General features: G+C 43.3%; 1 protein-coding gene across 5 annotated transcripts in view; it reads right to left on the reverse strand.

Moving 5' to 3' along the window:
- The window catches only part of LOC119008605 (partitioning defective 3 homolog), a 377798-nt gene that overhangs the window by 201794 nt on the left and 149737 nt on the right, over window positions 1-26267 (reverse strand). The window lies entirely within an intron of this gene.

The following is a 26267-nucleotide window of genomic DNA, read 5'->3' on the forward strand; positions in this document are numbered from 1 at the left end:
ATTATTTTTGTAATTGCTCATTTACACATTTGCAATCTGTTTCCCTGCTGTTGAAGGAATCAACTAAATGACACTTCCAGCCGTGCGCATTCGGTTACCTGCTCTCATCCTCTAAACACATGCACTTATTGAAGGAATTACACTTAATCTGTAATTTGCGTTTTGCTGCTGCAGGCTGTGTGCAGGAATCTATACACAGCTGGTGGCTGAAACATTCTGGTGACAAACTTAAATCAGCAAAGTTATTTAATTAAGGATTTTCTATAGAGAAATATGCTATAAAAATGTGCTCAATGACGAAACTTTGAGTATGTTGACTCTTTTGCTCCCAGTGCATAAAGGTAAGAAGTCGAGGTAAAAAAACAAAAATCACCATAATACTGAAGACAAGGACAAACAGAAAGCCCTATACTATCGTTTAAAAAGTTCTGAGTCTGAATTAACATGGGAAATGATAAGCACAGTTGTGGACAAAATATTCAGATCCACTCAGTTCAGTTCAATAAAAATAGCTAAATCACAAGCAAAGTCTTGTTTTCAAAGTGTAATTAGGAGATGCACATAAGTGGCATCAGTCCTTGTGAGAGATTCACTCTTATATACTGGAATCACCAGAATATCCATGTGTTGATGAGTAGGAAGCATTTGTTGCACCACTGCATTGCATTTCCTTCTAGCTGAGGTGGAGCTCTTCTTAAATCTGAACTCATTTTGTGATTTATCTAACATCTATATTTCTGAACAAACTGCTTACTTAAGCTGTCAGATAATGTAGCTGAGGGAACAGGTAAAACTTCCCTAGACATTAGTAGCACTATAAATACAAATACCTCAAAAAACAGTACATAGCGAGGTACAGGGAAGACAGACTGAGGCTGAACACAAAATGAAAAAAGCAAACAAACAAATACACAATAAACTAGGGAGTAGCGTGCAAAGTGGTCGGGTCGATCAAGAAGCACTACAAGTCAGCACAATGCTGAAGCTAACCAAGCCCACTTAAAGGTAAAAAGAGGAGGTGACCAGTGCTAAATGAGGCTTAAAGATCAGCTCAGGCCTTGAGAGAAAAGGCAGAAAATAAAACCCGCTCTGGTCTGCTCCTTCAGGGGGTCATGACATTCCAACAGGGGTTCAGTGGCAATGGCTAATTAGGAGAGGAGAGACCGTTGTGGCGCTCAGGGCTCAACAGTTCACACTCCCAGGCTGGACTAGAGTGTGTCTGGTGATTCACCATTTAAAGACCTCACAGAGGATGAAGTGACAGTGCCCACTGTGTAAGAAATGTGCAGGTTGTGTAATTTACAATTAAATTTAGTCTTTTCTGGAGGTAGTTCATTCATGAAAGTTAGACAATTAAATAACTGTCAAAATAAAGGAAGGAAATACATTTGTAAGTATTAAAGCTGATGTCAGATATTTGTGATCGGCATTAAATTAAAAAAAAATTGAATCCCATCCCAGATTGTTTTGCTCTTCTGTGAGAACGATAAACATGCCAGGTTGTAGATTAAATGAATTGTTCAAGCTGCAGTTTTTTGGAGTGTAGAAAGGCGGAGCAGGGAAGAGAAACAGAAATTGAACTGGAAAAACAGATAATACTGAACAGAGAACATAAGGATAAGAGAAAATAATGTGTCTGTTTTGTACTGCTGTGTGAATGGAGTTGAATACAGAGCAGCACCTATTGGTTAGGGCCAGTGGGCAACAATTAAGAAAGACATGGTAAGTACATCTATGGATTTAATTGCTCTTGCACAACATGCACGACTCCTGCAATCTTTTCGTCCCTGAGAGTGTTTCAGGGAGAATTAAGAGGGAACTCCTGGATGAGTGCAAGGTCCTCGCTGCAGACACGGGACACCACGGTGAGACTGACTGCACTGCTCTGGAATGTGGGTTGCTGTTTTCCCTCTAACCAGCTTGTATCAAACATTGGCCAGATTTATCTGAACTGAACTGCGCGCACACACACACACACACACACACACACACACACACACACACACACTCGCCCACACAAGCACATGATGAATCCAGCAGATAGCGCTGAAGAGAAAAGACGAAAAACGGGATGGGTGAGGTTGGAGGGGAGCGCTCACCTGTTTCTAAGTCAGTGAGGGGGTAAAGAAAGAGAGAGACAAAGAAAGAGAGACTGTGTTAGTCGGGCAGGGTTTGGGGGTTATTGTTGTGTTTCCTCTCCATGCTCAACTGCTCTAACATTGCCCGCAGCTCGCCTCGGGGTCGGCAGACTGTGTGGGCTTTACCAGCATGCTAGTCAGGAGAGTAGACTAACTTCCCTCACCAACAAGAATTAAATGTTAACCTTGGTGCAGAATTGACTTGCCCAAGGGTTTTAGTGTCATATTTTATTTAATATTTATTCTTACACTCCAGAACATACCGTGATTCTGTTAGCTTCTACAGTCATTGTAGGTTTAATGAAATGAGGGATTTGAAACCGTAGTTTGATGGTACAGTCACCATAGAACAACCAAGGGTAGAAGCTGACTTGCATTTAAAGGGGTTTTGTTTTGTTAATCTGAGTTAGGCCTGAGAAACATACATTATTATTGAGTATGACACATCGTCGAGACTATATATACATATATTACATATATCATTGTATCATGATATGTTGTCTTTTCCTGGTTTTAAAGGCTGAACCACAGTAAATTGGAGAAACTTTCAGTCAAACCCAAAGAAGAGTCAAGAGAGCTTGCCCAAACAATATTTATGTGTTTTGTGAACTTGAAGAAGGCCCATGACTGTGTCCCTGTTGGAGTGCCATGGGGAGTACTGTGGGAGTATGGGGTACTGGGGCTGTTGTTACGACCTATTCAGTCCCTGTGTGGCCAAAGTGAGAGCTGTGTCTGTTCACTTGGTACAATGTCGGATACCATTCTGATGGGCATTGGACTTCACCAGGGAACCCCATAACTGCATCTCTGCTTTCTGCAGATGATGTGGTTCTGCTGGCTTCTGCGGGCCATGACCTTGAGCAGGCGCACTGGGGCAGTTTGTACCTGTGAGTGAACTAGTTGGGAAGAAGGTCAGAAAGCATGTAAGTCTGAGGCCATGGTTCTCTGTCTGAAAACAGCTGATTGTCCCCTCCGGTTGAGTGATAGGCTCCTGCCCCCAGCAAGGAAGTTTAAGTATCTCAGGGTCTTTTTCATGTATGATGGGAGAGTGTGAGATGGACAGGTGGTTTGGTGCATCTTCAGCAGCACCAAAGGCTGAGCGGCAAATCTTGGATTTACTAATCCATCTGTGTTTCAGCTCTGACCCATGCTCACAAGCTGTGCGTGGTTACAAAAAGAATGAGACTGTGGATAATAGCTAAAATTCATTGCAGGGTTGCTGGGCTTAGCCTTAAAGTTAAGGTTCGGGCATCCAAAGGGAGCTCGCAGCACAGCCGCCACTCCTTTGTATTGAAGGGAGCCAGTTGAGGTAGTTCGGGCATCTGATCTGGATGCCTCCTGGGTACCTCTCTCTTTAGCAGTTTTCCAGGCACGCCTAACTGCAAGGAGACCCCGGGGCAGACCCAGAACTTGCTGGAGAGATTACATATCTCATCTGGCCTGGGCAAAAATTACTGGCAATAATGATGTTTGAGGCAAGCATGTCACATTTCTCCAAAGGGCATAACCTTTACAATCCATTAATGGTGCAAAAATAAAGACAGACTGCGTGTGTAAACCCAGTAAAAACAAAACTGTTGAATAAGAAAAGTCATGTGTGTTTGTTTGGTGAGAAATCGGTAAAGTGAGAGTAGAAAAGGAAAGGAGTGTCCTCCTCTCTCTCTTCTTCAAGCTTGAAGCTCAACAGACTTATCTCCTTTCAGCGTGCTGGCTCGACAATGTAGCCGGGCACCTCGCCACTTTGTTTTCCTTCAAAACTCGCCAGACAAGGTGTCTCATTTAGACAACAAAGCGAGGGAGGCACACCGACAGTTGGAGGCTTGATCAAAGATTTCTAATCAGAGCTGTTTCCACTGTTTCGCATGTTATGTAACACTTCAGTTTTCTTTATGTGTCTCTAAATCTGTCTTTCTCTCTGACAATTTGCTGTGGGCACACTGTCGGAAACAGCCTTTCCAACAAACAGCAGTATACTGTCAGAACAAGTACCAATTATCTGAATGAGTTCAGATTATTTTAAGATAGTTCTCTGTTTTGAAAAAAGTTTGAAAAATGTTACATGATAATCAGTACTTATAACAAAATGTCTCTCGACCTTACAACGCCTGTGAAAACCTTAACACTGTGTGTGTGTGTGTGTGTATATATATATATATATATATATATATATATATATATATATATATATATATATATATATATATATATATATATATATATATGTGTGTGTGTGTGTGTGTGTGTGTGTGTGTGTATATCTGAGTCCCTTTATGAAAGCCATTCTGATTGGTTTAAATCTCTTGATGATTGACAGCTGGTGTCAGTCCTGCTGCTGGAACGGCTCATGATAATGGCCTTGGGTGCCTCATCAAGGCCACAAAATAATACACTGAAGAGGCACTCAGCCAGATCCAAATGTGTATGTGCACGTGTAATCATGTGTTTGTGTGTGTGCGTGTGTGATGCTGGGCGGGGAGGGCCCATTAGCATTCATCAGTGGGATAATAGGACAGCGTTAATGTCAGCTGTTTATATAAAGAATAACTCATAAAGCCCTGGCGTATATGAGCTGATAAAGCATGCTTTTCTCCATGCCACATTTGGCAGGGTGTGTAAGGTTGGCGAGGGATTGGAGGACTGGAGTCTCAGATGGAAGCGTTTGACACTAAAGTTTATTTATTGACTGGTTAGATAAACATGAGACAAGGCCAGCAGATATAACTAGAAAAGCGAGACAGCCTTATGATCGGTGCTGAGCATTTGCACAAAAGAAAAGCAGTCAAAAGCACAAAAACTAAAAATCACTGCATTTTAAAAAGACACTACACTCACAATCAAATCCATTACATTAACTTGTTATCAGATCGATCATAGATTCCATGCATTATTTAATCAACCATGAAACTCCCTGTTTTGATGGTATTTAAGTTGTAAAATCTAAAATAAAAATCTGACAGCACCACTCCTGCATCTGCATTTGCTTGGCTACAGCTGAGCTTCAGTCCTTCTCTGAGTTTAAGTTTATTACTCCAGCTCTCCTGGTGACGACAGACTCGCAGATTGCACAGATAAGGGAGGTGTCACCCAACTTCCGCTGAATCTCCTCTGTATTTTGAGCATATAAGTCAAGTGTGTCTTTTTATGCAACCTTACTTTGCATTCCTAATTTATGGCAGGGGGTGGGAAGGCCTGCTTAAATATAAATGCTGAAGTAAAACACTTTGAGAGTGTACCAAATGGTACGGGGCTTTACAGCAGAGCATCTTAACCAACATCAGCCATTAAAGGGAAAGATGTGATGTTAGAAGAAGTGCATATTCAGGGAGGAGTGTATGCATGAAATTAAGAAAAGATATTGCAGGTGCGTGACGCAGACACCCACACGTATAAATATACAAAGTAAAGAGTGTGTCAGTTGTTTCAGTGAACAGACACAAATAAGTGGGATGCCCTTTCTTACTTTTCTTTGTTTTTCCTTTATCTTCACTCATAAAGCAGAACAATAAAGTAAAGGAGATAAATAATCCATGATAAACACACAACTGCTAATTGGTGTAATTTTTCTTGTGTGTGTCTGTGTGTGTGTGTGTGTGTGTGCGTGCGTGCATGTGTGAGCGTGTGTGTCTGTACTCATTATCTCCACTAGCGCTTACGCGCCGATCACAATTCTTTTTAATTAACCCACGCAATGCATTTTTATCTTATAATGCAATTCCGCTGTGCCGCATGCCGATCAAGCAGACAAAGAAGACAACATATCAAACAGTCGTGTGTGGGAGGGGAAGGCAGCGATCAAGCCTGAGATACAGTGAGTCAAGGAAAGAAACAACTGGGCGGCAAGGTGCCTCTTTGAAACCCACACCATGTCACCTCTAATGAGGGGATTTGTGTTGTGCAAGTCATCTTAGTCATACAGCTGTCAGATTACAAAGACTTAGGTAGCACCGAGAATTAGCCCCCAGATGCTCTGTGGCACTCCTGCTGTTGTTCATTAAATGTTTACATACTTATGTTCATATGACTCCTGCTCTCAAATAATAATCTCACATTTCATGAGGTATTCGTTTCAGGATTAACCTGAAAACCTCACAGTAATCTTGGATTTGGCAAAGGTTTATTTTTTATTTTATTTTGAAAAAATTCAATGTTGCACTGTCTGTGTCATCTTTAAGCTACTTAAATTGTTCCACTGCACTTAGTTAAAAAAAACAGTATTAAAACAGTGACAGCTGTTACTGTGATAGTCAAATAGAAAGTGCAAAATAAGTAGTGAATAGAAGGTCTGGTTTACCGACCCCAACAAACTTTGGGGTGATTGTTTGATATTAAGGCAGACAAGGCATGCAGCATGCAGCATGCAGTTCTTTGCACTACATTTTTCATCATTCAATATTTTCAAAGCTGGCAAGATAAACTAAGTTGAGCATAATTATCATAAAAAAATAAAAATAAAAATCTTTTGACTTCCAAACAGAGGTTTTACTACTAAAATGTAATATTCAGCGCCAGACCACATTGTAAATGGATCTCAGCTAGGTGTAAATGCAGTACTTAAATTCTTAAGAAAAGCTTCTCACCACAGCTTGTCAGGTTATTAAACTCAACCTCTTCCTGCTGCCCATCAAGCCCATTAAGCCACAATTAGTAGTAGGATGACTGCTAGCCAGTATTGTCTTGAAAATGAACGATGCCTGTCCATATTTCTAGTGGCAATGGATGCAGCATGTTTGTTGACAAGCTCCTCAGCCCTGCATAACTACTTTGCAGTGGTCAAAGAGTAAAAATAGCCATGTCCCACTGTAATAATTAAATGCCTGCATTCAAAATATAATTAAGGGTTTATAAGTATTAACAGTAAAAAATACTTAATTTGTTTTAAATTTGCATCAAAATTACCCATTGTGAATTGATGGCCTCCTTCATAGTGTGGAATTGATATGTTTACCATATCAAATGAAAAATATATTAAAACAAGTCAGACATTCTAAACAAGATAAAACACAACATCAGAGGACATCACAGTGTACTGGGACACTGTCTATTCATAGATGTAAATTAAGTCCAAATATAAGTGAAAAGGCCAATGGACCAGATGTCATTATCCAGATAATGTAACCAGATAGAGCTTATGCATTAATACCAAGTGTTTTTAAAAGATAGGACAACCCCAAAAAGTCTTTTTTGGCACTGTTATCATTTCTGAGCATTACTGCAATAGCTTTAGATGCACAAAACACACTCTGAACTAAAATAGCTTCTTTTTCAATGGATTGTGTTGTCCTGACGGACTGTCTAGCCTGAGACAAAATGCTGAAAGAGAAGATTAAAATAGACATATTCAAAGAAGTATAGCCTCAATAACAATGACAAACAACCTTCACAGGGTTTATTTTCAATAAGACAAAAAGAGAAAGCCAGACAGACCTCCCACAAACTCACAGGGTGGTAGTCCAGACTTCCAGGTGATACTCCTGGCAAGCTGAATGAATTACACAGGACAGCTATTTGTGAAGCTCATGCTTGGCAACTTCAATGTCAATCAACTGTTTTTCACCGTATTTATTATTATTATTATTATTATTATTATTATTATTATTAGTGGGCTGTGCTCGCCAGCCCACTATGGACACCTCTATAGCTCTGCTATAGGGTGTCCATAGTGGGCTGTGCGGAGCACAGCCCACTATTATTATTGCTCGCGCCTCTTCTTATTAGTGGGCTGTGCTCGCCAGCCCACTATGGACACCTCTATAGCTCTGCTATAGGGTGTCCATAGTGGGCTGTGCGGAGCACAGCCCACTATTACTATTGCTCGCGCCTCTTCTTAATTAGTGGGCTGTGCTCGCCAGCCCACTATGGACACCTCTATAGCTCTGCTATAGGGTGTCCATAGTGGGCTGTGCGGAGCACAGCCCACTATTACTATTGCTCGCGCCTCTTCTTAATAATAATAATAATAATATTTTTCATCCTCCCGCTCGTTTTTGGCAGCTAACTAGTCCCGCACCGTTTGTCGCAGACAAACAAAAAATATATCAAAACGTGCGTCTCGATCTGACTCGGTATGCTATCATTCAGATTTTTGAAATTCGAATTTTTCGCGTCGTAAGACGCGAAAAACTGCGAAAAATTTCCCATAAGGAATGAATGGGACGAGGTCAAAAATGTCGCAAATCTGCAACGTTATTCAAACATCTCCTGCTCGGGCATAAATTCGCCTAGAAACACCATTCTAACTTTAAAACGTAGGCACAAGTCTCGACTACTTAAGTTGTATTTGAACTTTTTTCCTACGATGTATAGTTTTTGAACTCTGACCCTTTAACGACGATGAGTGATTTCGGGAAAATTCAGGGTTTTCAATGAGTGTGTATGGCGGAATGTTCGTGCAGCAGAGTGCAGGAGACCAACTGACAGAGTGAGAGAGACTCAAAAAAAACCTCAGAAATTTTCTGTTTCCGTGACGATCCCGGCCACAAATTACGCTCAAAAACAGTGATATTTTCCAGAGTTGTAGCCACACTTGTCTTCTCTCTCACAATGCATCCACTTTTTCGGTCGGATTTACGGTTTTTGAATCATCTGCCTCTGACCGACCAGAGGAGCTCTCACTGGCTCCATTCACTCCAATGTTAATCGGGAAGAGGTTTTTCAAAACTGCACCCTTTTTGAGATCGCTCCCGTTACCACATTTCTGACACAACGACCACGAAACTTGGTGAGCTTGTTCTTTAAGGCATTTCTGGCTTGACCGTGAAAAATTTTGCTGCTATCATGTACGGTTTTGAAGATATGGCACCGGTTTGACGTCCTGCATGTGAGGCTGAAAGGGCTGAGAAACAGCTGTGCCAGTCCGTTACCGGGGGGCAGGGGGGGGGGGGTCAGCACGATCACCGTGGCAACCGAGATCAGCTGGGCCAGCACAGACAGTCTGTCTGTCTCTCTCTCTCTATCTGTCTGTCTATGGATATATCTCTCTTTATCTGTCTGTCTCTATCTGTCTGTCTCTCTCTCTCTCTATCTGACTGTCTGTCTCTCTCTATCTGTCTCTCTCTATCTCTCTCTATCTGTCTGTCTCTATCTGTCTGTCTCTCTCTCTCTCTATCTGTCTGTCTCTGTCTCTGTCTCTCCCTGTCTCTCTATCTCTCTGTCTTTCTCTCTCTCTCTCTGTCTGTCTGCCTCTGTCTCTCTATCTATCTGTGTCTCTCTCTCTCTCTGTCTGTCCTTCTCTCTCTCTGTCTCTCTCTCTCTATCTTTCTATCTCTCTCTCTCTATCTGTCTGTCTATACATATATCTCTATCTGTCTGTCTGTCTCTCTCTCTATCTGTCTCTCTCTGTCTCTCTCTCTCTCTATCTGTCTCTCTCTATCTGTCTATCTCTCTCTCTATCTCTCTCTCTCTATATCGGTCTGTTTCTCTCTCTCTGTCTGTCTGTCTCTGTCTGTCTCTCTCTCTCTCTCTCTCTCTCTATCTGTCTGTCTGTCTCTGTCTCTGCCTCTCTCTCTCTCTCTCTCTCTCTCTGGCATAGATTGACCTAGGAACACCATTCGAACTTTAAAATGTAGATACAAGTCCAAATTATCAACGTGGAATTCAACTTTTGCTCTCGCTTTCATAGTTTCGTCGTCACGGGGCAAAGCGCACAGCCCACTCTCGCGATTCCCCGGCGGGGAATTGTCTAGTAATAATAATATTTTTCATCCTCCCGCTCGTTTTTGGCACTTAACTAGTCCCGCACCGTTTGTCGCACCCACACAAAAATATACCAAAACGTGCGTCTCGATCTGACTCGGTATGCTATCATTCAGATTTTTGAAATACGAATTTTTCGCGTCGTAAGACGCGAAAAACTGTGAAAAATTTCCCATAAGGAATGAATGGGACGGGGTCAAAAACGTCGCAAATCTGCAACGTTATTCAAACATCTCCTGCTCTGGCATACGTGCGCCTAGAAACACCATTCCAACTTTAAAACGTAGGAACAAGTCTCGACTATTTAAGTTGTATTTGAACTTTTTTCCTACGATGTATAGTTTTTGAACTCTGAGCCTTTAACGATGATGAGTGATTTGGGGAAAATTCAGGGTTTTCAATGAGTGTGTATGGCGGAATGTTCGCGCAGCAGAGTGCAGGAGACCAACTGACAGAGTGAGAGAGCCTCAAAAAAACACTCAGAAATTTTCTCTTTCCGTGACGATCCCGGCCACAAATTATGCTCAAAAACAGTGATATTTTCCAGAGTTTTAGCCACGCTTGTCTTCTCTCTCACAATGTGTCCGCTTTTTCGGTCGGATTTACGGTTTTTGAATTATCTGCCTCTGACCGACCAGAGTAGCTCTCACTTCCTCCATTCACTCCAATGTTAATCGCGAAGAGGATTTTTGAAATTGCACCCTTTTTCAACTCGCTCGTGTTACCACATTTCGGACACGAGGACCACGAAACTTGGTGAGCGTGTTCTTTAAGGCATTTCTGGCTTGATCGTGAAAAAATTTTGGTGCTATCATGTATGGTTTTGAATATATAGCACCAGTTTGACGTCCTGCATGTGAGGCTGAAAGGGCTGAGAAAACAGCTGTCCCCAGTCCGTTAGCGGGGGGGGGGGGGGGGTCAGCACGATCACCGTGGCAACCGAGATCAGCTGGGCAAGCACAGACAGCGTGTCTGTCTCTCTCTCTCTCTCTCTCTCTCTCTCTCTCTCTGTCTTTCTCTCTCTCTCTACCTGTCTGTCTCTCTTTCTCTATCTGTCTGTCTCTCTCTCTATCTGTCTGCCTCTCTCTCTCTATCTGTCTGTCTGTCTGTCTCTCTCTCTCTCTCTCTCTGTCTGTCTGTCTGTCTCTCTCTCTCTTTCTGTCTGTCTCTCTCTCTCTATCTGCCTGTGCGCACAAACAAACAATACATCACAATGTGCAGCTCGATCTGACTCGGTATGCTATCATTCAGTTTTTCAGAATATCAATTTTTCACGTCGTAAGACGCGAAAAACTGCCAAACATTTCCTATAAGGAATGAATGGGACTGGGTTAAAAAAGTCGCAAATCTTCATTTTTCAAACATCTCTTGCTCTGGCATACGTTGACCTAGACACACCATTCTAACTATAACATGTACATAAAACTCCAAATTATCAACATGATGTCATACTTTTGCCTTACCTTTCGTAGTTTTTTCGTCACGGGGCAAAGCGCACAGCCCACTCTCGCGATTCCCCGGCAGGGAATTGTCTAGTTAGTGGGCTGTGCTCGCCAGCCCACTATGGACACCTCTATAGCTCTGCTATAGGGTGTCCATAGTGGGCTGTGCGGAGCACAGCCCACTATTACTATTGCTCGCGCCTCTTCTTAATAATAATAATATTTTTCATCCTCCCGCTCGTTTTTGGCACTTAACTAGTCCCGCACCGTTTGTCGCACCCACACAAAAATATACCAAAACGTGCGTCTCGATCTGACTCGGTATGCTATCATTCAGATTTTTGAAATACGAATTTTTCGCGTCGTAAGACGCGAAAAACTGCGAAAAATTTCCCATAAGGAATGAATGGGACGAGGTCAAAAATGTCGCAAATTTGCAACGTTTTTCAAACATCTCCTGCTCGGGCATACATTCGCCTAGAAACACCATTCTAACTTTAAAACGTAGGCACAGGTCTTGTCTATCTAAGTTGTATTTGAACTTTTTTTCTACGATATACCGTTTTTGAACTCTGACCCTTTAACGATGATGAGTGATTTCGGGAAAATTCAGGGTTTTCAATGAGTGTGTATGGCGGAATGTTCGCGCAGCAGAGTGCAGGAGACCAACTGACAGAGTGAGAGAGCCTCAAAAAAACACTCAGAAATTTTCTCTTTCCGTGACGATCCCGGCCACAAATTATGCTCAAAAACAGTGATATTTTCCAGAGTTTTAGCCACACTTGTCTTCTCTCTCACAATGTGTCCGCTTTTTCGGTCGGATTTACGGTTTTTGAATCATCTGCCTCTGACCGACCAGAGGAGCTCTCACTGGCTCCATTTACTCCAATGTTAATCGTGAAGAGGACTTTCGAAACTGCTCCCTTTTTCCAACTCGCTCCCGTTTCCACATTTCTGACACAAGGACCATGAAACTTGGTGAGCGTGCTCTTTAAGGCATTTCTGGCTTGACCGTGAAAAAAATTTGCTGCTATCATGTATGGTTTTGAAAATATAACACCAGTTATATGTCCTGCATGTGAGGCTGAAAGGGCTGAGAAACAGCTGTGCCAGTCCGTTACCGGGGGGCAGGGGGGAGGGGTCAGCAACGATCACCGTGGCAACCAAGATCAGCTGGGCCAGCACAGACAGTCTGTCTGTCTCTCTCTCTCTATCTGTCTGTCTATGCATATATCTCTCTTTATCTGTCTGTCTGTCTCTATCTGTCTGTCTCTCTCTCTCTCTCTCTCTACCTGTCTGTCTCTCTATCTGTCTCTCTCTATCTCTCTCTATCTGTCTGTCTCTATCTGTCTGTCTCTCTCTCTCTCTCTATCTTTCTGTCTCTGTCTGTCTGTATCTGTCTGCCTCTCTCTCTCTATCTTTCTGTCTCTCTCTCTCTATCTGTCTGTCTCTGTCTCTGTCTCTCCCTGTCTCTCTATCTCTCTGTCTGTCTGCCTCTGTCTCTCTATCTATCTGTCTCTCCCTCTCTCTCTCTCTCTCTCTGTCTGTCCTTCTCTCTCTCTGTCTCTCTCTCTCTATCTTTCTATCTCTCTCTGTCTGTCTGTCTATACATATATCTCTATCTGTCTGTCTGTCTCTCTCTGTCTCTCTGTCTCTCTGTCTCTCTCTCTCTCTATCTTTCTATCTGTCTCTCTCTATCTGTCTATCTCTCTCTCTATATATATCGGTCTGTTTCTCTCTCTCTGTCTGTCTGTCTCTGTCTGTCTGTCTGTCTCTCTCTCTCTCTATCTATCTGTCTCTCTCTCTCTATCTGTCTGTCTATACATATCTCTCTCTCTCTCTCTCTCTCTCTCTATCTGTCTGTCTCTGTCTCTGTCTCTGTCTCTCTCTATCTGTCTATCTGTCTGTCTGCCTCTCTCTCTCTCTCTCTCTCTCTCTCTCTCTCTCTCTCTCTCTCTCTCTCTCTCTCTCTGGCATACATTGACCTAGGAACACCATTCGAACTTTAAAATGTAGATACAAGTCCAAATTATCAACGTGGAATTCAACTTTTGCTCTAGCTTTCATAGTTTCTTCGTCACGGGGCAAAGCGCACAGCCCACTCTCGCGATTCCCCGGCGGGGAATTGTCTAGTGTTTATTTTGCAATCCACTTTACAATGAGAGCTCTTTTTTTCTGTCGCTAACTCGTCCCACACCGTTGAGCGCACACAAACAAACAATATGTCAAAACGTGCGGTTCGATCTGTCTCGGTATGCTATCATTCAGTTTTTAAGAATATCAATTTTTCGCGACGTAAAACGCGAAAAACTGCCAAACATTTCCCATAAGGAATGAATGGGACGTTGTAAAAAAGTCGCAAATCTGCAACGTTTTTCAAACATCTCCTGCTCTGGCATACATTCACCTAGAAACACCATTCAAACTTTAAAATGTCGGCACAAATCCTGTTTATTAGAGGTGTGTTCAACTTTTTTCTTATACTGTGTAGTTTTTGAATGCTGGCCCTTGAAAGATGGTAAGGGAAATTTTCTCTTTAGATGATGCTCCCAGCCACAAATTTCACTCAAAAACAGTGAAATTTTCCAGAGTTGTAGCCACACTTGTCTTCTTTCTCCCAATGTGTCTATTTTCTCGGTGGGATTCACGGTTTTAGAATTATCGGCCCCTAACCAACAAGAGTAGGTCTCAACTGTCCCATTAACTCCATTGTAAATCAGGAAGAGGATTTGCAAAACTGCACCCTTCTCTAACTCGCTCCTATTGCCACATTTCTCAAAGTGGGACCACAAAACTTGGTGACTGTGTTAATTAAGGCCATTCCCGCTTGATGGTGGAGAAATTTTGCTGATACCATGTTTGCTTTTTCGTCACGGGACAAAGCGCACAGCCCACTCTCGCGATTCCCCGGCGGGGAATTGTCTAGTTATTATTTTTCATCCTCCCGTGATTTTTTGGCAGTTAACTTGTCTCGCACCGTTTGTCGCACCCAAACAAAAAATATATCAAAACGTGCGTCTCGATCTGACTCGGTATGCTATCATTCAGATTTTTGAAATCCGAATTTTTCGCGTCGTAAGACGCGAAAAACTGCGAAAAATTTCCCATAAGGAATGAATGGGACGAGGTCAAAAATGTCGCAAATCTGCAACGTTTTTCAAACATCTCCTGCTCGGGCATACTTTCGCCTAGAAACACCATTCCAACTTTAAAACGTAGGCACAGGTCTCGACTATTTAAGTTGTATTTGAACTTTTTTCCTACGATGTATAGTTTTTGAACTCTGACCCCTTAATGATGATGAGTGATTTGGGAAAAATTCAGGGTTTTCAATGAGTGTGTATGGCGGAATGTTCGCGCAGCAGAGTGCAGGAGACCAACTGACAGAGTGAGAGAGCCTCAAAAAAACACTCAGAAATTTTCTCTTTCCATGATGACCCCGGCCACAAATTATGCTCAAAAACAGTGATATTTTCCAGAGTTTTAGCCACACTTGTCTTCTCTCTCACAATGTGTCCGCTTTTTCGGTGGGATTTACGGTTTTTGAATTATCTGCCTCTGACCGACCAGAGTAGCTCTCACTGGCTCCATTTACTCCAATGTTAATCGGGAAGAGGATTTTCGAAACTGCATCCTTTTTCAACTCGCTGGCATTTCCACATTTCTGACACGAGGACCACGAAACTTGGTGAGCGTGTTCTTTAAGGCATTTCTGGCTTGATCGTGAAAAAATTTTGGTGCTATCATGTATGGTTTTGAATATATAGCACCAGTTTGACGTCCTGCATGTGAGGCTGAAAGGGCTGAGAAAACAGCTGTCCCCAGTCCGTTAGCGGGGGGGGGGGGGGGTAAGCACGAGCACCGTGGCAACCGAGATTAGCTGGGCAAGCATAGACAGTCTGTCTGTCTCTCTCTCTCTATCTGTCTGTCTATGCATATATCTCTCTTTATCTGTCTGTCTCTATCTGTCTGTCTCTCTCTCTCTCTATCTGACTGTCAGTCTCTCTCTGTCTCTCTCTATCTCTCTCTATCTGTCTGTCTATCTGTCTGTCTCTCTCTCTCTCTATCTGTCTGTCTCTGTCTATCTGTATCTGTCTGCCTCTCTCTCTCTATCTTTCTGTCTCTCTCTCTGTCTATCTGTCTGTCTCTGTCTCTCCCTGTCTCTCTATCTATCTGTCTCTCTCTCTCTCTCTCTCTCTCTCTGTCTGTCGTTCTCTCTCTCTCTATCTTTCTATCTCTCTCTCTCTATCTGTCTGTCTATACATATATCTCTATCTGTCTGTCTGTCTCTCTCTCTACCTGTCTCTCTCTCTATCTATCTTTCTATCTGTCTCTCTCTATCTGTCTATCTCTCTCTCTCTATCTCTCTCTCTCTCTATATCGGTCTGTTTCTCTCTCTCTGTCTGTCTGTCTCTGTCTGTCTGTCTGTCTCTCTCTCTCTCTCTATCTGTCTCTCTCTCTCTATCTGTCTGTCTATACATATCTCTCTCTCTCTCTCTCTCTCTCTCTCTCTCTCTCTGTCTGTCTGTCTCTGTCTCTCTCTCTCTCTCTATCTGTCTATCTGTCTGTCTGTCTGCCTCTCTCTCTCTCTCTCTCTCTCTCTCTGGCATACATTGACCTAGGAACACCATTCGAACTTTAAAATGTAGATACAAGTCCACATTATCAACGTGGAATTCAACTTTTGCTCTAGCTTTCATAGTTTCTTCGTCACGGGGCAAAGCGCACAGCCCACTCTCGCGATTCCCCGGCGGGGAATTGTCTAGTTAGTGGGCTGTGCTCGCCAGCCCACTATGGACACCTCTATAGCTCTGCTATAGGGTGTCCATAGTGGGCTGTGCGAAGCACAGCCCACTATTGTTATTGCTCGCGCGTCTTTTTATTAGTGGGCTGTGCTCGCCAGCCCACTATGGACACCTCTATAGCTCTGCTATAGGGTGTCCATAGTGGGCTGTGCGGAGCACAGCCCACTATTACTATTGCTCGCGCCTCTTCTTAATAATTAGTGGGCTGTGCTCGCCAGCCCACTATGGACACCTCTATAGCTCTGCTATAGGGTGTCCATAGTGGGCTGTGCGAAGCACAGCCCACTATTGTTATTGCTCGCGCCTCTTCTTCTTATTATTTTTCATCCTCCCGCTCTTTTTCGGCAGCTAACTAGTCCCGCACCGTTTGTCGCACACAAACAAAAAATATATCAAAACGTGCGTCTTGATCTGACTCGGTATGCTATCATTCAGATTTTTGAAATTCGAATTTTTCGCGTCGTAAGACGCGAAAAACTGCGAAAAATTTCCCATAAGGAATGAATGGGACGGGGTCAAAAACGTCGCAAATCTGCAACGTTATTCAAACATCTCCTGCTCTGGCATACGTGCGCCTAGAAACACCATTCTAACTTTAAAACGTAGGCACAAGTCTCGACTAATTAAGTTGTATTTGAACTTTTTTCCTACGATGTATAGTTTTTGAACTCTGACCCTTTAACGACGATGAGTGATTTCGGGAAAATTCAGGGTTTTCAATGAGTGTGTATGGCGGAATGTTCGCGCAGCAGAGTGCAGGAGACCAACTGACAGAGTGAGAGAGGCTCAAAAAAAACCTCAGAAATTTTCTCTTTCCGTGACGATCCCGGCCACAAATTATGCTCAAAAACAGTGATATTTTCCAGAGTTTTAGCCACACTTGTCTTCTCTCTCACAATGTGTCCGCTTTTTCGGTCGGATTTACGGTTTTTGAATTATCTGCCTCTGACCGACCAGAGTAGCTCTCACTTCCTCCATTCACTCCAATGTTAATCGCGAAGAGGATTTTTGAAACTGCACCCTTCTTCAACTCGCTCGTGTTACCACATTTCGGACACGAGGACCACGAAACTTGGTGAGCGTGTTCTTTAAGGCATTTCTGGCTTGATCGTGAAAATTTTTTGGTGCTATCATGTATGGTTTTGAATATATAGCACCAGTTTGTTGTCCTGCATGTGAGGCTGAAAGTGCTGAGAAACAGCTGTGCCAGTCTGTTACCGGGGGCGGGGTGGGGGGGGTCAGCAACGATCACCGTGGCAACCAAGATCAGCTGGGCCAGCACAGACAGTCTGTCTGTCTCTCTCTCTCTATCTGTCTGTCTCTCTCTCTCTCTACCTGTCTCTCTCTCTCTCTCTCTATCTGTCTGTCTCTATCTGTCTGTCTGTCTCTCTCTCTCTCTCTCTCTCTCTCTCTCTCTCTCTCTCTCTCTCTCTCTCTCTCTCTCTCTATCTGTCTGTCTGTCTCTGGCTATCTGTCTGTCTCTATCTGCCTGTCTTTCTCTCTCTCTCTCTCTCTCTCTCTCTCTCTCTTTATTTGTCTGTCTCTCTCTATCTGTCTATCTCTGTCTCTCTCTACCTGTCTCTCTCTCTCTCTACCTGTCTGTCTCTCTCTCTCTCTCTCTACCTGTCTCTCTCTCTCTCTCTCTCTCTCTCTCTCTATCTGTCTGTCTATACATATATCTCTGTCTGTCTGTCTCTCTCTCTCTCTCTCTCTCTCTCTTTATTTGTCTGTCTCTCTCTATCTGTCTATCTCTCTCTCTCTCTCTCTCTCTCTATCTGTCTGTCTATACATATATCTCTGTCTCTCTCTCTCTCTCTCTACCTGTCTCTCTCTCTCTCTACCTGTCTGTCTCTCTCTCTCTCTCTCTCTCTCTCTCTCTCTCTCTCTCTCTCTCTCTCTCTATCTGTCTGTCTATACATATATCTCTGTCTCTCTCTCTCTCTCTCTCTCTCTCTCTCTCTCTCTCTCTCTGTCTGTCAGTCTCTATCTGTCTGTCTCTCTCTCTCTGTCTCTCTGACTGTCTGTCTCTGTCTTTCTCTCTCTCTCTATCTGTCTGTCTTTCTCGGTCTATCTGTCTGTCTCTTTCTCTATCTCTGTGTTTATTTTCCAACCCACTGTACATTGAGGGCCCTTTTTTCTGTCACTAACTCTTCCCGCACCGCTGTCTGCATACAAACAAACAATAGATCACAACGTGCAGGTCGATCTGACTTGGTATGCTATCATGTAGTTTTTCAGAATGTCAATTTTTTTGCGTCGCAAGACGCGAAAAACTGCCAAACATTTCCCATAAGGATGAATGGGACAAAGTCAAAAAAGTCGCAAGTCTCCTGCTCTGGCATACGTTGACCTAGACACACCATTCAAACTATAAAATGTAGATAAAACTCCAAATGATCAACATGATGTCATACTTTTGCCTTAGCTTTCGTAGTTTCTTCGTCACGGGGCAAAGCGCACAGCCCACTCTCGCGATTCCCCGGTGGGGAATTGTCTAGTAATATTTTTCATCCTCCCGCTCGTTTTTGGCAGCTAACTAGTCCCGCACCGTTTGTCGCACCCAAACAAAAAATATATCAAAACGTGCGTCTCGATCTGACTCGGTATGCTATCATTCAGATTTTTGAAATTCGAATTTTTCGCGTCGTAAGACGCGAAAAACTGCGAAAAATTTCCCATAAGGAATGAATGGGACGAGGTCAAAAATGTCGCAAATCTGCAACGTTTTTCAAACATCTCCTGCTCTGGCATACGTTCGCCTAGAAACACCATTCCAACTTTAAAACGTAGGCACAGGTCTCGTCTATTTAAGTTGTATTTGAACTTTTTTCCTACGATGTATAGTTTTTGAACTCTGACCCTTTAACGATGATGAGTGATTTCGGGAAAATTCAGGGTTTTCAATGCGTGTGTATGGCGGAATGTTCGCGCAGCAGAGTGCAGGAGACCAACTGACAGAGTGAGAGAGACTCAGAAAAAAAATCAGAAATTTTCTCTTTCCGTGACGATCCCGGCCACAAATTACACTCAATAACAGTGATATTTTCCAGAGTTGTAGCCACACTTGTCTTCTCTCTCACAATGTGTCCGCTTTTTCGGTCGGATTTACAGTTTTTGAATTATCTGCCTCTGACCGACCAGAGTAGCACTCACTGGCTCCATTCACTCCAATGTTAATCGGGAAGAGGATTTTCGAAACTGCTCCCTTTTTCAACTCGCTGGCATTTCCACATTTCTGACACCAGGACCATGAAACTTGGTGAGCGTGCTCTTTAAGGCATTTCTGGCTTGACCGTGAAAAAATTTTGCTGCTATCATGTATGGTTTTGAATATATAGCACCAGTTTGACGTCCTGCATGTGAGGCTGAAAGGGCTGAGAAACATCAGTCCCAGTCCGTTACCGGGGAGCAGGGGGGGGGTCGGTAACGATCACCGTGGCAACCGAGATCAGCTGGGCAAGCACAGACAGTCTGTCTGTCTCTCTCTCTCTGTCTCTCTCTCTCTCTATCTTTCTCTGTCTTTGTCTCTCTCTCTCTCTCTCTCTCTCTCTCTCTCTCTCTCTCTCTCTGTCTGTCTGTCTCTGTCTATCTGTCTGTCTCTCTCTGCCTGTCTTTCTCTCTCTCTCTCTCTCTCTCTTTATTTGTCTGTCTCTCTCTCTCTCTCTATCTGTCTATCTCTCTCTCTCTCTACCTGTCTGTCTCTCTCTCTCTCTCTCTACCTGTCTCTCTCTCTCTCTACCTGTCTGTCTCTCTCTCTCTCTCTACCTGTCTCTCTCTCTCTCTCTCTCTACCTGCCTATCTCTCTCTCTCTATCTGTCTTTCCATACATATATCTCTCTCTATCTGTCTCTCTCTCTCTCTCTCTCTCTCTCTCTCTCTCTCTCTCTCTCTCTCTCTCTCTCTGTCTGTCAGTCTCTATCTGTGTCTCTCTCTCTCTCTCTCTCTCTCTGTCTGTCTCTGTCTTTCTCTCTCTCTCTATCTGTCTGTCTTTCTCGGTCTATCTGTCTGTCTCTTTCTCTATCTCTGTGTTTATTTTCCAACCCACTGTACATTGAGGGCCCTTTTTCTGTCGCTAACTCTTCCCACACCGCTGACTGCATACAAACAAACAATAGATCACAACGTGGAGCTCGATCTGAGTTGGTATGCTATCATGTAGTTTTTCAGAATGTCAATTTTTTCGCGTCGCAAGACGCGAAAAACTGCAAAACATTTCCCATAAGGAATGAATGGGACGAAGTCAAAAAATTCGCAAATCTCCTGCTCTGGCATACGTTGACCTAGACACACCATTTGAACTATAAAATGTAGATAAAACTCCAAATTATCAACGTGATGTCATACTTTTGCCTTAGCTTTCATAGTTTTTTCGACCCGGGGCAAAGCGCACAGCCCACTCTCGCGATTCCCCGGTGGGGAATTGTCTAGTTATTATTCATCCTCCTTCCGATTTTGGCACTTAACTCGTCTCGCACCGTTTGTCGCACACAAACAAAAAATATATCAAAACGTGCGTCTCGATCTGACTCGGTATGCTATCATTCAGATTTTTGAAATTTTGATTTTTCGCGTCGTAAGACGCGAAAAACTGCGAAAAATTTCCCATAAGGAATGAATGGGACGAGGTCAAAAATGTCGCAAATCTGCAACGTTATTCAAACATCTCCTGCTCGGGCATAAATTCGCCTAGAAACACCATTCTAACTTTAAAACGTAGGCACAAGTCTCGACTACTTAAGTTGTATTTGAACTTTTTTCCTACGATGTATAGTTTTTGAACTCTGACCCTTTAACGACGATGAGTGATTTCGGGAAAATTCAGGGTTTTCAATGAGTGTGTATGGCGGAATGTTCGCGCAGCAGAGTGCAGGAGACCAACTGACAGAGTGAGAGAGGCTCAAAAAAAACCTCAGAAATTTTCTCTTTCCGTGACGATCCCGGCCACAAATTACGCTCAAAAACAGTGATATTTTCCAGAGTTGTAGCCACACTTGTCTTCTCTCTCACAATGTGTCCACTTTTTCGGTCGGATTTACGGTTTTTGAATCATCTGCCTCTGACCGACCAGAGGAGCTCTCACTGGCTCCATTTACTCCAATGTTAATCGGGAAGAGGATTTTCGAAACTGCACCCTTTTTCAACTCGCTGGCATTTCCACATTTCTGACACCAGGACCATGAAACTTGGTGAGCGTGCTCTTTAAGGCATTTCTGGCTTGACCGTGAAAAAATTTTGCTGCTATCATGTATGGTTTTGAATATATAGCACCAGTTTGACGTCCTGCATGTGAGGCTGAAAGGGCTGAGAAACAGCAGTCCCAGTCCGTTACCGGCGGGGTCGGCAACGATCACCGTGGCAACCGAGATCAGCTGGGCCAGCACAGACAGTCTGTCTGTCTCTCTCTCTCTCTCTCTCTCTCTCTCTCTCTCTCTGTCTGTCTCTGTCTGTCTCTCTCTGCCTGTCTTTCTCTCTCTCTCTCTCTCTCTTTATTTGTCTGTCTGTCTCTCTCTCTCTATCTGTCTATCTCTCTCTCTCTCTACCTGTCTGTCTCTCTCTCTCTCTCTCTCTACCTGTCTCTCTCTCTCTCTACCTGTCTGTCTCTCTCTCTCTCTCTACCTGTCTCTCTCTCTCTCTCTCTCTACCTGTCTCTCTCTCTCTCTCTCTCTCTCTCTCTCTCTCTACCTGCCTATCTCTCTCTCTCTATCTGTCTGTCCATATATATATATCTTTCTCTATCTGTCTGTCTGTCTCTCTCTCTCTCTCTGTCTGTCAGTCTCTATCTGTCTCTCTCTCTCTCTGTCTCTCTGTCTTTCTGTCTCTGTCTTTCTCTCTCTCTCTATCTGTCTGTCTTTCTCGGTCTATCTGTCTGTCTCTTTCTCTATCTCTGTGTTTATTTTCCAACCCACTGTACATTGAGGGCCCTTTTTCTGTCGCTAACTCTTCCCACACCGCTGACTGCATACAAACAAACAATAGATCACAACGTGCAGCTCGATCTGACTTGGTATGCTATCATGTAGTTTTTCAGAATGTCAACTGCAAAACATTTCCCATAAGGAATGAATGGGACGAAGTCAAAAAAGTCGCAAATCTCCTGCTCTGGCATACGTTGACCTAGACACACCATTCGAACTACCAAATTTAGATAAAACTCCAAATTATCAACGTGATGTCATACTTTTGCCTTAGCTTTCATAGTTTTTTCGTCACGGGGCAAAGCGCACAGCCCACTCTCGCGATTCCCCGGTGGGGAATTGTCTAGTTAGTGGGCTGTGCTCGCAAGCCCACTATGGACACCTCTATAGCTCTGCTATAGGGTGTCCATAGTGGGCTGTGCGGAGCACAGCCCACTATTACTATTGCTCGCGCCTCTTCTTAATAATATTTTTCATCCTCCCGCTCGTTTTTGGCAGCTAACTAGTCCCGCACCGTTTGTCGCACACAAACAAAAAATATATCAAAACGTGCGTCTCGATCTGACTCGGTATGCTATCATTCAGATTTTTGAAATTCGAATTTTTCGCGTCGTAAGACGCGAAAAACTGCGAAAAATTTCCCATAAGGAATGAATGGGACGGGGTCAAAAACGTCGCAAATCTGCAACGTTATTCAAACATCTCCTGCTCTGGCATACGTGCGCCTAGAAACACCATTCCAACTTTAAAACGTAGGCACAAGTCTCGACTATTTAAGTTGTATTTGAACTTTTTTCCTACGATGTATAGTTTTTGAACTCTGACCCTTTAACGATGATGAGTGATTTGGGGAAAATTCAGGGTTTTCAATGAGTGTGTATGGCGGAATGTTCGCGCAGCAGAGTGCAGGAGACCAACTGACAGAGTGAGAGAGCCTCAAAAAAACACTCAGAAATTTTCTCTTTCCGTGACGATCCCGGCCACAAATTATGCTCAAAAACAGTGATATTTTCCAGAGTTTTAGCCACACTTGTCTTCTCTCTCACAATGTGTCCGCTTTTTCAGTCGGATTTACGGTTTTTGAATTATCTGCCTCTGACCGACCAGAGTAGCTCTCACTTCCTCCATTCACTCCAATGTTAATCGCGAAGAGGATTTTCGAGACTGCACCCTTTTTCAACTCGCTCGTGTTACCACATTTCGGACACGAGGACCACGAAACTTGGTGAGCGTGTTCTTTAAGGCATTTCTGGCTTGATCGTGAAAAAATTTTGGTGCTATCATGTATGGTTTTGAATATATAGCACCAGTTTGACGTCCTGCATGTGAGGCTGAAAGGGCTGAGAAACAGCAGTCCCAGTCCGTTACCGGGGAGCAGGGGGGGGGTCGGCAACGATCACCGTGGCAACCGAGATCAGCTGGGCCAGCACAGACAGTCTGTCTGTCTCTCTCTCTCTCTCTGTCTGTCTATGCATATATCTCTCTCTATCTGTCTGTGAGTCTCTATCTCTCTCTCTTTGTCTGTCTCTCTCTCTCTCTCTTTATTTGTCTGTCTCTCTCTCTCTCTATCTGTCTATCTCTCTCTCTCTCTACCTGTCTGTCTCTCTCTCTCTCTCTCTCTACCTGTCTCTCTCTACCTGTCTATCTCTCTCTCTCTCTACCTGCCTATCTCTCTCTCTCTCTGTCTGTGCATACATATATCTCTCTCTATCTGTCTGTCTTCTGTCTCTATCTGTCTGTCTGTCTGTCTGTCTCTCTCTCTCTCTGTCTCTCTCTCTCTCTCTCTCTCTCTCTGTCTGTCTCTATCTGTCTCTCTCTCTCTCCCTCTCTCTGTCTGTCTGTCTCTGTCTTTCTCTCTCTCTCTATCTGTCTGTCTTTCTCAGTCTATCTGTCTGTCTCTCTCTCTTTTCTCTCTTTTCTCCCTTTTTTCTGTCGCTAACTCTTCCCACATCGCTGAGTGCACACAAACAAACAATAGATCACAACGTGCAGCTCGATCTGACTCGGTATGCCATCATTCAGTTTTTCAGAATATAGATAATTCGCATCGTAAGACGCGAAAAACTGCCAAACATTTCTCATAAGGAATGTGTGGACGAGGTCAAAAAAATCGCAAATCTCCTTCTCTGGCATACGTTGACCTAGACACACCATTCAAACTGTAAAATGTACATAGAAGTCAAAATTATCAACATGATAGCATACTTTTGCCTTAGCTTTCATAGTTTTTTCGTCACGGGGCAAAGCGCACAGCCCACTCTCGTGATTCCCCGGCGGGGAATTGTCTAGTGTTTATTTTACAATCCACTTTACAGTGAGAGCTCTTTTTTCTGTCGCTAACTCGTCCCACACCGTTGAGCGCACACAAACAAACAATATGTCAAAACGTGCGGTTCGATCTGACTCGGTATGCTATCATTCAGTTTTTAAGAATATCAATTTTTCGCGACGTAAAACGCGAAAAACTGCCAAACATTTCCCATAAGGAATGAATGGGACGTTGTAAAAATGTCGCAAATCTGCAACGTTTTTCAAACATCTCCTGCTCTGGCATACATTCACCTAGAAACACCATTCAAACTTTAAAATGTCGGCACAAATCCTGTTTATTAGAGGTGTCTTCAACTTTTTTCTTATACTGTGTAGTTTTTGAATGCTGGCCCTTGAAAGATGGTAAGGGAAATTTTCTTTTTGGTTGATGCTCCCAGCCACAAATTTCACTCAAAAACAGTGAAATTTTCCAGAGTTGTAGCCTCACTTGTCTTCTTTCTCCCAATGTGTCTATTTTCTCGGTGGGATTCACGGTTTTAGAATTATCGGCCCCTAACCAACAAGAGTAGGTCTCAACTGTCCCATTAACTCCATTGTAAATCAGGAAGAGGATTTGCACCCTTCTCTAACTCGCTCCTATTGCCACATTTCTCAAAGTGTCTGTCTGTCTGTCTCTCTGTCTGTCTGTCTCTGTCTCTTTCTCTCTCTCTCTTTATCTGTCTGTCTCTCTCTCTCTATCTGTCTATCTCTCTCACTCTCTATCTGTCTATCTCTCTCTCTCTGTCTCTACCTGTCTATTTCTCTCTCTCTCTATCTGTCCTTCCATACATATATCTCTCTCTATCTGTCTGTCTGTCTTTCTCGGTCTGTCTGTCTGTCTCTATCTGTCTGTCTCTATCTGTCTGTCTCTCTCTCTTTCTCTGTTTCTCTCTGTATGTCTGTCTCTCTCTCTCTCTCTCTCTCTCTCTCTCTCTATCTGTCTGTCTCTGTCTGTCTCTCTCTCTGTCTGTCTATCTGTCTGTCTGTCTCTCTCTCTCTCTCTCTCTCTCTCTCTATCTGTCTTTCTTTCTCGGTCTGTATGTCTGTCTCTCTCTCTCTCTATCTGTCTGTCTCTATCTGTCTGTCTCTCTCTCTCTATCTGCCTGTGCGCACAAACAAACAATATATCACAATGTGCAGCTCGATCTGACTCGGTATGCTACCATTCAGTTTTTCAGAATATCAATTCTTCGCATCGTAAGACGCGAAAAACTGCCAAACATTTCCCATAAGAAATGAATGGGACGAGGCAAAAAACAAGTCGCAAATCTTCAACATTTTTCAGACATCTCCTGCTCTGGCATACATTGACCTAGGAACACCATTCGAACTTTAAAATGTAGATACAAGTCCAAATTATCAACGTGATCTCATACTTTTGCCTTAGCTTTCATAGTTTTTTCATCACGGGACAAAGCGCACAGCCCACTCTCGCGATTCCCCGGCGGGGAATTGTCTAGTTAGTGGGCTGTGCTCGCCAGCCCACTATGGACACCTCTATAGCTCTGCTATAGGGTGTCCATAGTGGGCTGTGCGGAGCACAGCCCACTATTATTATTGCTCGCGCCTCTTCTTATTATTATTCATCCTCCTTCCGATTTTGGCACTTAACTCGTCTCGCACCGTTTGTCGCACACAAACAAAAAATATATCAAAACGTGCGTCTCGATCTGACTCGGTATGCTATCATTCAGATTTTTGAAATACGAATTTTTCGCGTCGTAAGACGCGAAAAACTGCGAAAAATTTCCCATAAGGAATGAATGGGACGAGGTCAAAAATGTCGCAAATCTGCAACGTCTTTCAAACATCTCCTGCTCTGGCATACGTTGACCTAGAAACACCATTCAAGCTTTAAAACGTAGGCACAAGTCTCGACTATTTAAGTTGTATTTGAACTTTTTTCCTACAATGTACAGTTTTTGAACTCTGACCCTTTAACGATGATGAGTGATTTGGGGAAAA

The sequence above is a fragment of the Acanthopagrus latus genome, chromosome 19 (genome assembly GCF_904848185.1).
Source record: "Acanthopagrus latus isolate v.2019 chromosome 19, fAcaLat1.1, whole genome shotgun sequence".
In the NCBI taxonomy this organism is placed as follows: Eukaryota; Metazoa; Chordata; class Actinopteri; order Spariformes; family Sparidae; genus Acanthopagrus; species Acanthopagrus latus.